The 13,765-nt window shown below is 44.0% G+C and overlaps 1 protein-coding gene across 7 annotated transcripts in view; it reads right to left on the reverse strand.

The window, feature by feature from the left end:
- Positions 1-13,765, reverse strand: part of PLEKHG5 (pleckstrin homology and RhoGEF domain containing G5) — a 1,098,541-nt gene that overhangs the window by 337,323 nt on the left and 747,453 nt on the right. The gene's annotated exons all lie outside the window — the stretch shown is intronic.

A 13,765-nucleotide genomic window follows, 5' to 3' on the forward strand; every position in this document is an offset into this window, starting at 1 on the left:
CTGATATGTATGGCTTAGTTCTGGACTATACGCTCGACGTTCTATCCCTCACCGAAACATGGGTCATTTAATCCACACATACAGAACCTGCTTGAGCCCTCCCTCTAAGTTATCACATTCAAAGATGAGACAGACCCTGTGCCAGAGGCGTTAGCATCGCTATTATTTATAGAACCAGTATCAAGTGCACTCTGTACCCTGGTTTTATTCAGGACTGTGAAAGTATGCTATTTAAAATTCATGTTAGCAAAAGGTTTACTTTTTCAGCCTTTCTAATCTATAGACCACCAGGCCATTCTAAACAGTTATCCCTCTTCTAAGGAACCTTCACTGGATGCCACTCAGCAAGAAAACTATCATCCCATTTCTCTTCTGCCATTCCTGTCAAAGGCTGTGAAGAATCATGTAAATAATCTCCAAAACACATTTTTAGAGCAAAATCAAATATTAAATGTTTCCAAAAATGGATTCATACCACTGCACCAGAACTGCTCTTTTAACAGTTACCACAACCCATCGCAGTACTGCAGATGCTGGCAAGCCCCAGGCTCTGATACTCCTAGATGTAAGTGTGGCCTTGGAAACTGTCTCACATGCAATTCTGCTAACTCGCCTCACTGAACTGGGAGTGCAAGGTAAAGCACTGACCTGGTTTGCCTCCTTTTTAAAAGAGCGGTATTATCAACTTGTAACCCTCCACCCCCTTTTGCTTCATCCCAAAGAGCACTGATACATGGCGGCCCCCAGGGTTCGGGGCTCAGCCCCACCTTTTTTAACATTTACATTAGACCCCTAACTAAGGTAGTGAAATCCTTGGAAATCTCTCTAGTCATATGCAGACAACACTCAGCTGAATACCTCCCTGTCATCAGAGGTGACTGGAAGCTGTGTCAACTTTAATAACTGTCTAACAGCAGTTGCTAGATGGATGCAGGACAACTGTCTAAAAATAAACGCCAATAAATCAGATATCTTCCTGTTGGATAGGCATACTCCGCTTTGGAGTAATCAATGGTGGCCGCAAATATTAGGCCCTCCCCATACCCAAACTGGTGGTGAAATTTTTTTGGATATTGATGGATAATTCTTTATTCTTTGAAACCAAGCCAAGGCTCTAGCAGGTCACTGCTTTGGAATCCTAGGGAACCTGAAGCCCATTATGGGGCTCATTTCCCAGCAAGTACGGCAACTGATTGTACAATCCTTGGTCATCTCGCATCTTGACTACTGCAGCATCCTCTATCTGTGCTCGAAAATATCTGTTCCGAACCGATTGCAGGTTGTTCAAAATGCTGCCGCCAGACTTCTCATTTCCCTCTCTAAATTCAGCTCTGCTTCCCATCTTCTGGGTAAGCTCCACTGGCTACCTCTTTGAAAACGCACAAAGTTCAAAGCCCTATACATCTCCCACAAAATCCTAAATAATCAAGGAGCACCTAGCTTAGCAACCTTGATGCAATTCCACAGGCCCTCCAGAGCATTATACTCACCTGATGTATACCTGGCTCACATTCCCGATCATGTCCGAGCCAGAATGGGAGGTTGCTCCTTTCGCGTCCTGGCCCTGACTCAATGGAATTCTATGCAATCCAATCTTAGAAAGATACAACATCTCTTACAATTCTGTAAGCAGTTGAAGACCGGGCTGTTCTCCAGCTAGGCTGATGATCCCACGGCCCTGCTTTGTCTCTCCTGTGACTAGCACCAGGAGGCCTTTTCTGTGGCAGCCGTGCACTTTAGACATAATTGTAACATAATATAACAGTCCCAGGAAATAAGGGCACACAGAGATAAATCGATTGGCTCAAAATCACACAATGTGATCAAGTTGGTAGGACAAGAATTAAATCCAGACAATGTAGCTATCAGAGCATATAGCCTCATATAACTTGCATGATGGTCAGCACTGGGCAACTCACTCATGGCACTAGTTTACTACTATTGTAACCCACAGAATCAGCATGGATGGGTACAAACTCGGCACCCACACACCCAGCACGTCCCTGGTTGATTAAATGCAACCCCAAACATTGTAGGTAGGTGAAGAAGTACTATGCTATAATTATTTTGACATCACACTCTCACTGCCAACCGCGTTGCTCAGCGTGATCCCCTGTGTACTCTGCGGCAGGTCTGCTGATCCAGACCCCAATTCAAAAAAAGACATATACCCACTCAGAGACCCACACATCTACTCATAAACTCGCTCCCACACTCACACACCTATCTACACACCCACACAACTATTCACACAAGCACTCACACAGCGATACAGCCACTCACACACCCACTCACAGACCCAAAAAACCACTCACGCCCACTCACAGATCCACAGCCATTGACACACTCACTCACCCCCAATTACACACCCACTCACACATGAATACAGCCACTCACACACCCGCTCACAGACCTACAAAACTACTCACAGACCCACCCACAAACCCACATAGCTACTCGCACACCCACTCAAACACCCACTCACAGACCCATAAACCACTCACATAGACCCACACAGTCACTCACACACCCGCTCACACACATACTCACACACATACTCACACACATACTCACACACATACTCACACACATACTCACACCCACTTGGCCATTCCCACACCCTTTTACACACCCACACAGCCACTCACACACCCATATAGCCACTCACACACCCGCACAGTCACTCACACACAGGCAGTGATACATTGATAGTAATTGCAATAGCATATGTTTGTATTAAATGTGTTGCTGTTTTTGTATTCAATGTGTGCTTTTGTTTGGGCCTGGATCCGCGAATCCTTAAAATGATTTTTCTTTTAATGAAAGACTTGGTGCATTGCATTTATAGAAAGAACAAATAAGTCACCTTACCTTAATTTATTAATTTTTAGTTTTTAAATACATAATAGGAATGAATGTGTGAATAAAATGTATTTATAAACATGTGAAAATGTATATTAGTTCATTTAATTTATGGGTCAAAATGAGGTGAAATTTATATTTTTAAAAACTGTGAATTTCACTAAAAAACCAAAGGTTACTGGGACGTCATGGTAAGAGATAAAAAGTATAAAAAAAACATACAAATTCACAGAAAAAAACAAAGGTTACAGGGACGTTATAGTTTGGTTTAGATTTTACACACCATAGAAATTCAGATGTTACAGTTACCTGAGCTATTTATAACTTATCACCCCCACAATTCACTGCTTATGACCTCATATATTACATCATGGTATGGTCAGCGAAATCACTGCTGACATCACTGATGACATCTCAAATTATATCACTGATGACATCATCCAGCAAAGTAAACTTGGTATATTTCATACAATACCAATTTTTTTTTTTTAAATAAGAAAAGGAGACAGGTGAGAGACCTACAGCAGACAGCTTACTGCCACTTTATCAACCACTTCACTCACTTATCACCCAGGAGAGAGTTATCAGCAGACAGTCCTGCCTCTTCTAAACCACTATTTTAAACACTAATTACAACAGTAAGACGTCTAACCATACAGGCTAGCCTATCACAAACCACAATAATACCATTCGCCAACCTGGAAAGAGGTTTCAGTGAAGACGTCAGCTTTATAAAAAACACTACAACACACCCAGTATAGCGGTCTTAGAGAATAGGTCAATACGTCACAAACCACTAGTAAAATTATTCTTCATCCTGGAGAAAGGTGTCAGCAAAGAGGTCAGTCAGTTGCAAACCACTACTACACTGAGCCATCACCTTGAAAGAGGTCTTAGTGAACAGATTTATTGCAACCTATTACTACACTCATTCATCACAGAGGAGAGAGGTCTAAGCAAAGTGGTCAGCATGTTGTAAAACACAACTAAACTCACCCATCCCTGTGGAGTGTAGTCTCAATGAACAGCTTAGAGTGTCACAAAGCACTACATACTTCAGCAGGGAACAAGTGTCAGCATAGAGGCTAGTTCACTCATAAATAGTACACCCGCTTTAAAAACTGGATTATAGTTGAGATGATATACGTTTGAAATACTAACACATTAGTAGTACAGAAAGGATAGCAATTTAACTTATGCAACAGCTCAGTATATATCTTTCAGTGTCATAAATCTTTACGAAACACTCACAGTCACTAGATGATGTCATCAATGAGGTCACTGGCCATTTCATGAGTGATGCAATACCTGAGGTAATAAGCAGTACACTGCAGGGGCATACGTTATAGTTAGCTCAAATAACTATAACTGCTGAATTTCTATGGTTTTGTGTGTGTGTGTGTGAGCACGTGAATATATACAAATATATATATATATATACATATATATTAAACTTTTTTATTATTGGGAGCACCCTATTCCCTTACCCACCCCTAAAATCCCCCTACCACCCACTTCCCTTACACACCCCTAAAACACAAAAAACACTCTTACCACCATATACCCTTACCCACCCCTAAACCCCCAAACACTCTTACAGCCATATACCCAAATCCACCCCTAAACACCTTTACCATCCTATATCCTTACCGACCCATAAATCCTAAAAACACCCTTCCCACGCAATTTCCCCAGCCACCCTAAATCCTAAAAACACCATTTATACCCTATATCCTCACCCCCTCCCCCATAAACCCTAAAAAAAAAAACTTACTTTAACTCAGTAACATATACTTATGGCACCTGGATGTATACCCTGTGGGAATGCCCAAGACTGAGGAACCGTACGTTGGAAGTGCTGGAAAACATGGGAGTAACCCTAGGAACAGATTTAAGTTAAAAAGCTTGTACTGTTCTGGTGGGAAAGAGTAGGAGCAGAGAGTTCAGAATCACAAGTAAGATTTTTTGTGTGTGATTCTCTAGTGACTCACTCCCTTATTGCCGAGAAGCAACCCCGCCCTCTTTTCAAGGTTGATTACGGAAAATGAGAAATATTATGTTTTTGGAAAAAAACTGATAATGATCAGTGCAGCTGCACAGGTTTAAAAAGCTTTGAAGTCGATTCCTTAATTGGATCTATAGTTTATAAGGGATAACCTTTGAGTCATAAAAGTTCACTATGTTACAAGGATGCCATACTTGTGTAGAATAACTTAGCATTAATAGTATTGAATTTTTCTGTTTTTTTAATCACTTGTCAAGTATTCTCAAAAGCCCAAAGTCTTGCTGCACAGACACAGGCAAGCCGGTGTGGACATCACAAGATTTCTTTATAGTCCAGTGGCTTGGAAAGACTGTTGTTTTTTTAGATAAAACCATTAGAGGCAACTCTACCCATTACCCAGAGAATTATTATTATTTTTTTTAAGTGCACGGGTCGAAGGTTTTTCTTATGGGCTCCCCACCAGGCTGCCTTGATTTGATTACACCTCATACCTCTTTCTTCCACCACCATACACTTCCTTTCTGTCTATCTAACTCCTGCAGATTATGTTTGTATCTATTTTCCCCCTTTGTCACAGTTTTCTTACCATTTTCTTCCTTGTCTGACTTAATCTTTCTTGCTCTGAGCAAAATCATGTGATGAAATACAACTCCCGGCCCACAAAGTGAGTGCGGTGTTCACCTCCTGCAAAAAGTTTGTGATGCCCATACCTGTGGAATTTCACAGGCACAAACCCATAGAGAAACAAACTAATATATTTAATAGCCCAGGCACCTGAATTTACTGAATTCCTTTTATGTAATGACATGCAGAGTTCTGCAGGGGGTGCAATACCTGCAATGTGCCTTAAACACAGGTTTTAGACTGTAGTCGCTGACCCTCAGGTAGAATATAAAAACGTTATATTGCAGGTACTATTCTGACAACATGCTTGAAAAACATTCATTTTTTTAAAGCGTGCATTCTCCAAGTAGACTTTTTTGTACTGAAGCAGCAAGTTTTGACTCGTCACTTCAGGTTAGTTTTTAGGTCGACGCCTAACACTGCGCTGTCTGGTTTGTTAAAGATATCTTGGGGATATTCAGAAAGGTTCCCTGGGAATGCATTCACCTATTGCTAACCGTTGGGTTTGTGGTTTGTAATTGTAACTCACATTTTTTGGCTTTCTATTTGCTGGCTTTGTTTGCTTTAGGCTATCCAGGGCGAGTTCATCCCTCCTAAGGATCAAAGTCTTTTCATATCAACTCCCCTCGTATTCTTCCATGAGTGCTCCCTTCTGTAAACTGGTCTGTAAACCTCGTTCTTATCTTGTCATATTTGCTCTGCATTTAAAGACCGAGATCAAATGTCAAGCTCTGTCTTCTGAGGGAGCTTGCTGTTTACTTTTCTTTCTCGGACTTCATAGTCAAAGGATTTATGTGACAATCTTGCTGAATACTGAGGTAGGAAAGTTTTTTTTCTAGCACACAACAACATTTGAATGAACTGTGCAAGTATTTCAGAATACATCTGAATTAGGAACACAAATGACGCACATTTTTTATTAATTCTGAAGTGCGTTGGAAACAAATAATTTAATATGCTCAAAACAAATCATTTTACTAGGGGATGCCACTTTCAGACATTATCTTTTGTGCGCTGTATAGTTTTTAGGTCTCGCCTGAGCGCTAGCGCATGCATTAACTCACGCGAGACCTTTAGTAAGCGGGTTTTCAAAGTGCTACCAGAGAGGCTTTTGGTGGCCTAAAGCCTGCATGCATGTGAGCGTGAACGTGCGCAGGCCTCTCCTTTTGCGCGCACCACTCGCGTGTTTTTATTATTTTTTTTGCGCGCGCGCACGACTCCCGGGCTTGATTGCTTTCACTTTTGGTGGTGCTGCACGCGCACCACTCGCGTGTTTTCCGGCGCGCACGAGCGCACACCCCTGCTTTTATGTTTTTCACGCGATCACGATCACTTTCCTTTTCCCGCACGGCCAATACTGGTTTCTTTTTCATTCTATACTATGAGGGTGCATTTGTTTTCTAGCTCTCTCATTCGTGTGCTGCTTTCTTCTCTAAAACAGCCGACTGTCCCACGTGCTGCGCTCTCTCTCACGTGTCCTCTGGTCTCTCTCTTGCGTTCTGCTGTCTCTCGTGTGCTTCTCCCCCAGCGCTCCATGTTGCTCTCGTCCTAGTGTGCTGCTTTCTCCCTCGCCCCACCATTGCAGCGTTATCTTCTACTCACTGCCCCCTGTGCTTTCCCTGACCCGCTCTTCTGTTGCTCCTCAACTCCTATGAGATATTATCATTTTTTATTCTTTTTTGGAGGGCTCCGCAGCTGCCATTTTCTGTCAGGCGCTTCACTATAAAAACAAGACAAAAAGAGCTATTGCACAGTTAACATTTCTTTTTTATTTACAGCTCTAGGGGGCGTCCACCATTTTAGAAGTGTTAAAACAAAATGCTGCCCGTATCATTCAGAAAGCACATATGTACGGTGACCCATGCATGCACATACAGAATGATGCAACAGCAGCCGTCATCACTCCTTTGTTTTTATTTTTTGTGATGCTGCACAACATCGAGAAAAAATATTTTGCTCTTTACCGATGGTGCTCAGCATCAGCAAACAGCATTGACAAAGCCAATAGACCAGACCTATTGGCTTTGTCAGTGCTTCTTCCTCTCAATCGTTTGGAAGTGGCATTTCTCCCACATTCGGTTCTTTGCAAAGGATTCAACCATTCAGCATTTATGTTTCAATCATCTTAGGAAGTGTAAATGTATAAAACAACTAGGGCTGTGGTCTTACCTGTCCTTATAAACAGGAATATTCTCTTGTCCTTCGCTGAAGGCCGTGGCTTTTCAATTTATGAGAGTTTTAGCTTATGTACTACTCTTTAAGCTTTATTTTTTGTGTGGGGTTTCAGTCGAAGGGTCTGCAGCTTGTTCTGTGTAGGCGTCTGACAAGGGCCGCCTCACCTCCCTGCCTTAGGTTCAAATGAAAATGCTTTGTGGTTAATGCCATTTTTGAAAAAAATGCTCCAAGACCTGTTACGCTTCTCTGTGTTTTCTTAGTCTCAGCCACCTGTTGCCTTAGATGCCTAAGAGTATAAATTCGAACAAAGTGCTCATCACTTGTCAGCCATCAGAGGCAGCATAAAAATTACTTGTGGTGCTTGCTTTGCAAGAACTTCCTTTGTGCTTGTGACACCAGCTTTGTTTTAATACAATTAAAGTAGTACACGCTAGAATAACCTAAATTGCAACAGCTAAATGGTGATGTAGTTCTTTTTTTAAGAGCTGATTTTTTTTACTGATGGCATGCAGCTACCGACTACTGCTTAACATGACATGCCCCTTTCCCTTGAACTGCCTTTAGTTTGAATGGAACGTTAATTGCTTCTGTTTTTTCCCCGAATGTGCTGGTTAGGATTTCCCCTCTACATGTAGCTCGCATTTCGTGTGCATGTTGAAAGCATGCTACAAGAATGCTAAGGGTGCGGTGAAAACGCCCCACTGTGTGCAAACTTGCTTATCATATTTCCAGTCAATTCTTGTGCGTGGTGGCGGAATTGGATTCTTAGATTTTGAAAAACATTCTCAACAAATGTTTGCCTTTAATTTACGAATTTTCATCTTTATTAGTGCGAGGATAAAATATACAGCTGCGTGGAGCCATCGGCGACACGAGAGCAGAATAATGCAGTCTGTACCCAATAGAGAATTAGTGCAATTCAGTGTAGTCCAGGAATTTACCAGTGCTTGTGCCCAACGGAGACCTTGTCGCAGGCTTAATGCTCTTCGCTGTGTACCGGCTGGGAGACATTATTGCACTCCAAAGCAGTTTAAAAATATACCGCTGTGTGTACCCATTGCAGACATTGTTGCATTTAGAAATGTGCCCAGCTGTGAACCTGTGCTCCATTGGCATCTGTTTGCGCACCTCTTTATGCAGTGCCATTGTCTCTGCCATTGTCTCTGCTGTACTGCCTACTGAAGGACTACAGTCTCAGTGTGATACAGAAAGCCACGCGGTAGTCGGGGCAGACTGTTAATTGTTTGGCCGCCTGCACATCACACATGTATTAATTTTAAATGTATGCATCTGGAGTGGGGGAGGGGAAGAAAGAAGCAAATGGGTCTTCCAGCCTCCGAAGCACCGCATGTTTGCCACAGAGTGCTCCACCAGGTAGGTATGCTGCCCCGCCCATATTTTAATTGATGCCCAGCCAAGCATCTCCTAAAGACAGGGCTGCAACTCCTCAGTTGGGTCTTTCCCTCAGTAACGTCAAAGAGGGACACCAGGTGCTTCCACCTTGAATGTGTTCACAGCATTAATTACAGCCAGAGATTCCTAATAGTATATAATGGGATGGATAAAATAGGAGGTTATGGAAACACTGGGCTAACCGCAAAGGGCCAGAGACGAGGGAGGGTGAGAGAGAACGTGCAAGAGGATGATGGGACAGTGATACATAAAGATATGCAACCATTATGGTGTCTGGGGGAAACTCATCCCTGGCAGCAGCTGGAGTCTCTCTTTTGGCCACTACTTAGCAGCAGCTCTAAAGCCAACATCCAACGACTAAGCCTGGGCGCAGTGCTACGCTCCGGCCGCGGAGTGTGCGTAGTTTTGCCTACTTCGCGATCCGCGAAGTAGGCGTAGGGCAGGCAGGCTACGCACACCCAGGGCGGAGCGAGTTGCCCGCCACCCGCCTCCCTCCCGCCCGCTTTTAAAATGCTGTGAGAATGTTCCAAAGCATGCGCATTTGTGAGGAAGAAGTCGGCGATAGAAAAGGAAGAGGGAGCCCCGGGACGCCGCAGCTCAGGTAAGTTATTTTAATTACTTTAAACTTGTTTTTTTTAAAGTTTTGGAACATTCTCACAGCATTTTAAACGCGGGCGGGAGGGAGGCGGGTGGCGCGTAGTGGGGCAACGCGGAGTGTGCGGGTGTGCATAGATTTGCCCCCACTCCGTGATGCTCTGCGTAGCCCCACTACGCCCACTACGCCCAGGGTTACCAACGACTCTATTGGCCCTTAAATCTCTTCAAAACCATCTTAAAGCAGCATGAGGGGAAGTGATCTTCCCCGTTGTCATCCAGATCTGCAGTTGTCCTAAAAGACACTGAGGATAATTGTTTTCCTCCTGTACCATAGGGACCTGGCTTCCATCACATGCTAAACAAGCATTGGCATAGCCAATAGGTCTCGCTTTTGGGACCTTATAAGTATTTAGATATGCAGCACAATATCCTTGGTGCAACAACATTAACTGTTGCATGGTTAAACGCTTATAAGGCCCAAAAGCGAGACCTATTGGCTATGCCAATGCTTGTTTTATTAGTAAAACTGTTTGTCTGTGCAAATGCAATGGTCATTTCAATTGAAAATGTGTTATCTGTAATGACAGTTTGCTACCACACCATGCATGCTCCACTCTACGCCACTTGACTCTACTCTACACCACTCCACACTAATGCACTCTACTCGCCTTCACTCTGCACCACTCCACTATATGCCACTTCACTCTACACCTCTCTACTCTACTCTGTACAACTCTACTCTATGCCAATGCACTCTACAACACTCTACTCTACACCACTGCATCCTTCACCACTGCACCCTACACCGCTCCTGTCTATGCCACTCCACACTACTCTGCACAACCCCACTCTACACCAGACTGCAACACTGAACTCAATGTCAATACACTATACGCCAATGCACTTCACTCTGTAACACTCAACTCTATGCCCCTGCACACTACACTCATCCACTGTAGGCCTCTCTAGTCTATTCTGCACCACTGCAATCTTTGCCACTTTACTCTTCACCATTACACTCTACGCCACTTTACTCTACTGCACTCTACCCTGCAACACTCCACTCTACGCCATTTCATGCTACTCTTAAATAATATACCCTACGCCACTGCACTCTACACCATTCTACTCTGCACCACTCTACTCTGTGCCACTATACTCTAAACCACTGCACTCTATGCCAATACACTCTGCACAACTGCTCTCTATGCCACTATACACCACTTCACTCCATGCCACTCTACTCTCCACCACTGAACTCTACGCCACTGCACTCTGCATCACTCCACTCTATGCCACTGCCCTGCACTCTACACCACTCCACTCAACCACTATATGCCACTGTACTCTCTACCACTCTACTTTGCACCACTGCACTCTACTATGCACCACTCTAACCTATGCCCTGCACTCTACTCGGCTGCCACTCTATGTCACTATACTCTGTAACACTCTACAACAGTGCACTCTACACCAGACCACTCTACTCTATGCCACTCCACGCCACTCTATTCTACTCTGCACCACTCTACTCAACATCACTGCACACTACGCTATTCTACTCAACACAACTCTATGCCACTGCATTCAAAGCCAATGCACTCGGCAACACTTTACTCTGCAACACTGCACTCTAAACCACGGAACTCTGTGCCACACTACTCCACACTACTACATTCTATGCCGATGCACTCTTTGCCACTTCGCTCTACTCTGCATCACTCCACTCTACACCACTGCACTCTATGCCACCGCGCTTTATGGCACTATATTCTACTCTGCACAACTCTACACCATTCTTCTCTGTGTCACTCTACTCTACTCTTCAGCACTGCTCTCTGCGCCATTGTACTCTACACCACTCCACTCTGCACCCCTGCACTCTAGTATGAAACACTCTAATCTAGGACAGTGCAAAATACAATGCTGCATTGTACGCCACTGAATTCTATGCCGCTCGCTGCACTCTGTGCCACTGCACTCAACGCTACTATACTCTGCAACACTCACGCCAGTCAACTCTACTCTATGCCACTCCACTGTACACCACTCTACGCGACTCCACTCAATACCACTCCAATACATGACACTCTTTGCCACTCCACCCTACAACACTCTACTCCACTGTTCGCCATTCTACTCGACGACACTCCACACCACTCCCCTCTAGGCCACTTAATTTTAAGCCATGCTGAACAGCAGCCACGATGGTGTACAACATGGCTAAAATACATTGGCAAAACCAATAGTTCTTGCATAGGTCAGACCTACAGGCTTTGCCAATGCTTGTTTTGTAGTGGCCTCCTCCACAGTGCATGGGGACGCCATCATATCGCAGTGAAATACGGAGAGGCATTTCCTTAACAAGAAGGCTTTGCACTGAGGTTTTGCTGCATGATGCTATTCAGTGCTTGCGTGATATACTTATGTACAAAGTCATCTGCCGTGGGCTGAATGTCATTCTGCTCGATGTGGTTTCTGCTGACTGCAGTGAGTCAGACCTCCTTTATGGGAGCACTTGGTGGAAGGGAGTTGTACCGCCGTGGAAACATGTCTTCACCACATACCACAGTTATGATGGCCTGCAGCTCCAGCAATCTAACTCTCAAAAAGGCCTCCACACTGCTGAATTTGTGTGAGAGAGAAAGAGAGGGAAGACAGCGAGAGAGAGAGAGAGAGAGAGAGAGTGTGTGTGCGTGTGAGAGAGAGAGAGAGAGAGAGAGAGAGAGAGAGAGAGGGAGGGAGGGAGGGGTGGAGTGAGAGAGAGAAGGAGAAAAAGAGAGAAAAAGAGAGAGAGAGATTGTGTGTGTGAGAGAGAGGAGAGAGAGAAAGTGAGCGTGTGAGAAGGAGAGATAATATATACATAGAGAGAGATTTATGTATGTGTATTTTTACATACTCACACAAGGGCCCAAAGTGTTTAAGGAGCCTACTTGCTGGTGCTGCCAAATGCCGGTTCTGCTGAATACCAAATCTCACCGGTGACCCCCGCAAGACAGCAGAGGTAGCACCTGTTCAAGGCAAAGAATAGCTCAGTGGTGTTGCCGGCTGTCTACCCAAATCAAACCAACCTCTAGGCTCAGGATGGACAGGCAAATTGTTGTTTTTCCTTTCTCAAGGTCTCTTTATACACTTCCAGCAGCTGCCCATGGGAGTAGTTCCAAGTGGGGCAGGGGGTGTTACACCCTCCCTCCTAAAAAATGTATTCTGTAGTAACTAGTTGTCTACAAGTGCTTTCAGTCGGGTAATGTCAACCGTCTGTCGGGTTTCACCTGGGGTTTCTACATGTCCACACTGAGAAAAACACACACTCTCTCTCCCCTCTGTGTGTTGAAGGCCTTCAAAAATGTTGATTAGCTTGAAAATTATTGCGTTTTCAGTATCCATAACAAGCCCCAGTCCTCTCTCTTTCCGCTGCCCCTTAACCCCCTCCTATCCTGCTTCTCATATAGGGTCTTTTAACGTGAGGTCCCAGCGTGATTGTTGGGCAATCTGAAGTCCACACCCCTCCAATCATATTGCCCGAGCTAGGCTCCTTGCTGCGAACCTCTATTCAGCATGTTGGTTTGTTTTTCCGAGAAGAGTTAATATTAGCCAGTTAGCAGTGACATGCTCGCTAGCATTTGCACCTGAAAGGCCATCTCTACCCTCTCACCCTAAGAGCTGGTTAAGTCTTGTTTGCCTACCAAAGGCACTGAAACTTGATGTCCACATTTTATTTTGCATTAAACAAGTTTGCTTAGTGGCACTATGATGTCATTATCCATTCCTGGCTTTTCAGCCAATGGCATGTGGCATTGTCAGGCTTGCTGTTTTTCGCTAACAGAGTGCAAAGTGCTGTTGGCTAATTGACAGGACTGACTAAAACAACTATACAGCAGTGGGGGCCACTTGCTAGGCATTTTTAAAATGTGATAAAGTTATCTAGTTCATTTTAAAAACTGCTTGTTTCTAATGTAAAACCAAATGTAAACTGCCTGCATATTTTGACTTTTTTCATTTATAGCCCATAAGTAAAGGATAGGTGGTAGTAGAAGCAGGATCACCACCCAATTCTTTCACACATACAGGACCAGTACAAAGCAGGAA

Source organism: Triturus cristatus, chromosome 1_2 (assembly GCF_964204655.1).
Source record: "Triturus cristatus chromosome 1_2, aTriCri1.1, whole genome shotgun sequence".
Taxonomy (NCBI): domain Eukaryota; kingdom Metazoa; phylum Chordata; class Amphibia; order Caudata; family Salamandridae; genus Triturus; species Triturus cristatus.